This window comes from Tasmannia lanceolata, unplaced genomic scaffold (assembly GCF_043159265.1).
Source record: "Tasmannia lanceolata isolate RefF3 unplaced genomic scaffold, GAP_Taslan_0.1 ptg000060l, whole genome shotgun sequence".
Lineage (NCBI taxonomy): Eukaryota > Viridiplantae > Streptophyta > Magnoliopsida > Canellales > Winteraceae > Tasmannia > Tasmannia lanceolata.
The window spans coordinates 40,001-45,000 of NW_027518737.1; positions in this window are offsets into that span (position 1 = coordinate 40,001).

A 5,000-nucleotide genomic window follows, 5' to 3' on the forward strand; every position below is an offset into this window, starting at 1 on the left:
CCAACCGTGCCTACACCCGCCGACTTGATGCGGGAGCTGCTGGCCCAAGCATGCCTAGCGTGCAAGGCCTGCGTGCAAGGCTAGTGTGCAAGGCTCGTGGGCAAGGCTAGTGCGCAAGGCTAGTGCCCAAGGTCTGTGTGCAAGGCTAGTGCCCAAGGCTAGTGAGCATGGCCTGTGTGCAAGGCTAGTGTGCAAGGCTTGTATGCAAGGCTAGTGTGCAAGGCTGGTGTGCAAGGCTTGTGGGCAAGGCTGGTGCGCAAGGCTAGTTCCCAAGGGTTGTGTGCAAGGCTAGTGCCCAAGGCAAGTGCGCAAGGCTCGTGCCCAAAGCTAGTGCGCAAGGCTTGTGTGCAAGGCTACTGCGATGGGCCAGTGCCCAAGGCTTGTGAGCAAGGCTTGTATGCATGGCTTGTGTGCAAGGCTAGCGTCCAAGGCTTGTGCGCATGGCTTGTGCGCAAGGCTTGTGTCCAAGGCTTTTGTGCAAGGCTCGTGCGCAAGGCTAGTGTGCAAGGCTTGTGCGCATTGGCAGGTAGCCCACCAGCATGCACGATCCAAATGCCACTCACGCGACAACACGGTGCCAAGCCGGGCATGGTGTGCACTCAAAACCAATCAACGGACAGAGGTCATGCGTCATGGGGGGGATCTAGCAAGGCCATGGGGAAGGTCATGGAGGACCTTGGAAGCAAGCGCAAGACGAGAGCGAATCGAACAAGGGGCCAGGACGGGGCCTTGTGCCCATGGTCTTCGCAAGACAGCGTCCAAGGCACCCGAAAGCCCAAGGGAACCCAAACCCGGCCGACACTTGCAATCGCACATGCTCTCTGCAACACACCATCAATGCCGCCCAACGGGGCCAGCACGAGCAGTCCTCCGCGGTCCCCTGGCCCTGCGCACGTTTGTCTTCGAAACCGAGCATCAATGCCACAGAAAGTGCCGGGGCGCCAGCTGGAGCCATCATCCGCGTTGCCATGGCTCGCTTGGCCTTGGCTTGCCAGGCCCCGACACGAGCAATCGCGCATTTTCTTTGCAACCGACCATCAATGCCGCCCAACGGGGCCAGCACGAGCAGTCATCCGCGGTCCCCTGGCCCTGCGCACGTTTGTCTTTGAAACCGAGCATCAATGCCACAGAAAGTGCCGGGGCGCCAGCTGGAGCCATCATCCGACGTGCCATGGCTCTGGTCCCATGGTCTTCGCAACCGAGCATTCGTGACACCCGCGGGGCCAGGACACCAACCCTTCCGACACGAGCATTCGCGCATGTTCTTTGGCCACACAACGGCGCCAGCACGAGCAAAATCATCCGCGGTGCGGTGGCCTTGCACGGCCTTTTGTCTTTGGAACCAACCATCAGTGCCACGGGAAGTGCCGGAGTCCCGGCATCCGCGGTGCCAAGTCATTGCGCCCTTGGTCTCTGCAGCGGGGCATGCCGGGCACTCCCAACCATTGCAAGCAAGCAAGCAAGCAAGAAAGAAAGTAAGTAAGTAAGTATTACATATAGGGGCGGGACATGCGGGGAGATCTGCGAAACGTGCATTACGGGGCACACGCGTACCTACCGGGGCATACCGACCCCTATTGGGGCACACGTGTGCATATCGGGGCATACCGGGCCTATCGGGGCACACGCGTACATACCGGGGCATACCGAGCTCTACTGGGGCACACGTGCGCATATCGGGGCGTACCAAGCCTATCGGGGCATACGCATGTATCCCAAGGCATACCGAGTCAATCCGGGCATACGCGTTCATACCGGGGCGTAACGGGCCTATCGGGGCATACTTGGGCATATCCGGGCAAAAAATGCCCAAAACTTGCGCAACCTTGGCAACCGTGGTCCATTCCTCTCTATATGCCTAGCCTTGCCAACCGTGGTCCATTCCTCACTATATGCCATGGCCTTGTGCCCATGGTCTTCCCAAGACAGCGTCCAAGGCCCCCGGAAGGCCAAGGGAGCCCAACCCAGCAATGCCCTGCTATGGCAAGCCAAGGCCAAGCATTCCGGTGCCTATCCGGGCAAAAATGCAATTCCTCTCTATATGCCTAGCCTTGGCAACCGTGGTCCATTCCCCACCATATGCCATGGCCTTGTGCCCATGGTCTTCCCAAGACAGTGTCCAAGGCGCCCGGAAGGCCAAGGGAGCCCAACCCAGCAATGCCCTGCTTTGGCAAGCCAAGGCCAAGCATTCCGGTGCCTAACCTTGGCAACCGTGGTCCTTTCCTCACCATATGCCATGGCCTTGTGCCCATGGTCTTCGCAAGACATCGTCCAAGGCGCCCAAAAGGCCAAGGGAGCCCAACCCAGCAATGCCTTGCTAGGGCAAGCCAAGGCCAAGCATTCCGGTGCCTATCCGGGCAAAAACGCCCAAAGCATGCCCATTCCTTAGCCTATCCAGGCAAAAACGCCCAAAATCTGCACATTCTAGTGCCTATCCGGGCAAAAACGCCCACCAGCATGCCACCCTCCTATAGGGTTTGCGCAACCAACCAGCCTAACCACCAGTGGCAACCAAAGGTGCTGTTAGCGACGACTTCTGAAGACGCAACGAGACGCGACGTGTTTGCGCCCAGACGCGACGAGACGATGCGGGATCTGCGCCCAAGAATGCCTAGACCCGTCGACTTGATGCGGGATCAGCTCGCCCAAGCATGCCTAGTGTGCAAGGCCTGTGTGCAAGGCTAGTGTCCAAGGCTAGTGTGCAAGGCTCATGTGGAACGCTAGTGCGCAAGGCTAGTGCCCAAGGCTTGTGTGCCAGGCCCGTGTGCAAGGCTAGTGTCCAGGGCTTGTGTGCATTGCTTGAGTGCAAGGCTTGTGTGCATTGCTCGAGTGCATGGCTTGTGTGCAAGGGTTGTGCGCAAGGCTAGTGTGCGGGGCTTGTGCGCATGGCTAATGTGCACGGCTTGTGTGCATGGCTACCGTGCAAGGCTAGTTTGCATGGCTAGGGTGCAAGGCTCGCATGCGAGGCTAGTGTGCAAGGCTGCGTGCAAGGGAAGCGTGCAGGGCGAGTGTGCGAGGCCACTGTGCACGGCGCCAGCACTAGCGAGCCATCATCCGCGTTGCCATGGCTCGCTTGGCCTTGGCTTGCCAGGCCCCGACACGAGCAATCGCGCATTTTCTTTGCAACCGACCATCAATGCCGCCCAACGGGGCCAGCACGAGCAGTCATCCGCGGTCCCCTGGCCCTGCGCACGTTTGTCTTTGAAACCGAGCATCAATGCCACAGAAAGTGCCGGGGCGCCAGCTGGAGCCATCATCCGACGTGCCATGGCTCGCTTGGCCTTGGCTTGCCGGGCCCCGACACGAGCAATCGCGCATTTTCTTTGCAACCGACCATCAATGCCGCCCAACGGGGCCAGCACGAGCAGTCATCCGCGGTCCCCTGGCACTGCGCACGTTTGTCTTTGAAACCGAGCATCAATGCCACAGAAAGTGCCGGGGCGCCAGCTGGAGCCATCATCCGACGTGCCATGGCTCTGGTCCCATGGTCTTCGCAACCGAGCATTCGTGACACCCGCGGGGCCAGGACACCAACCCTTCCGACACGAGCATTCGCGCATGTTCTTTGGCCACACAACGGCGCCAGCACGAGCAAAATCATCCGCGGTGCGGTGGCCTTGCACGGCCTTTTGTCTTTGGAACCAACCATCAGTGCCACGGGAAGTGCCGGAGTCCCGGCATCCGCGGTGCCAAGTCATTGCGCCCTTGGTCTCTGCAGCGGGGCATGCCGGGCACTCCCAACCATTGCAAGCAAGCAAGCAAGCAAGAAAGAAAGTAAGTAAGTAAGTAAGTATTACATACAGGGGCGGGACATGCGGGGAGATCTGCGAAACGTGCATTACGGGGCACACGCGTACCTACCGGGGCATACCGACCCCTATTGGGGCACACGTGTGCATATCGGGGCATACCGGGCCTATCGGGGCATACCGGGCCTATCGGGGCACACGCGTACATACCGGGGCATACCGAGCCCTACTGGGGCACACGTGCGCATATCGGGGCGTACCAAGCCTATCGGGGCATACGCATGTATCCCAAGGCATACCGAGTCTATCCGGGCATACGCGTTCATACCGGGGCGTAACGGGCCTATCGGGGCATACTTGGGCATATCCGGGCAAAAAATGCCCAAAACTTGCGCAACCTTGGCAACCGTGGTCCATTCCTCTCTATATGCCTAGCCTTGCCAACCGTGGTCCATTCCTCACTATATGCCATGGCCTTGTGCCCATGGTCTTCCCAAGACAGCGTCCAAGGCCCCCGGAAGGCCAAGGGAGCCCAACCCAGCAATGCCCTGCTATGGCAAGCCAAGGCCAAGCATTCCGGTGCCTATCCGGGCAAAAATGCGATTCCTCTCTATATGCCTAGCCTTGGCAACCGTGGTCCATTCCCCACCATATGCCATGGCCTTGTGCCCATGGTCTTCCCAAGACAGTGTCCAAGGCGCCCGGAAGGCCAAGGGAGCCCAACCCAGCAATGCCCTGCTTTGGCAAGCCAAGGCCAAGCATTCCGGTGCCTAACCTTGGCAACCGTGGTCCTTTCCTCACCATATGCCATGGCCTTGTGCCCATGGTCTTCGCAAGACATCGTCCAAGGCGCCCAAAAGGCCAAGGGAGCCCAACCCAGCAATGCCCTGCTAGGGCAAGCCAAGGCCAAGCATTCCGGTGCCTAACCTTGGCAACCGTGGTCCTTTCCTCACCATATGCCATGGCCTTGTGCCCATGGTCTTCGCAAGACATCGTCCAAGGCGCCCAAAAGGCCAAGGGAGCCCAACCCAGCAATGCCTTGCTAGGACAAGCCAAGGCCAAGCATTCCGGTGCCTATCCGGGCAAAAACGCCCAAAGCATGCCCATTCCTTAGCCTATCCAGGCAAAAACGCCCAAAATCTGCACATTCTAGTGCCTATCCGGGCAAAAACGCCCACCAGCATGCCACCCTCCTATAGGGTTTGCGCAACCAACCAGCCTAACCACCAGTGGCAACCAAAGGTGCTGTTA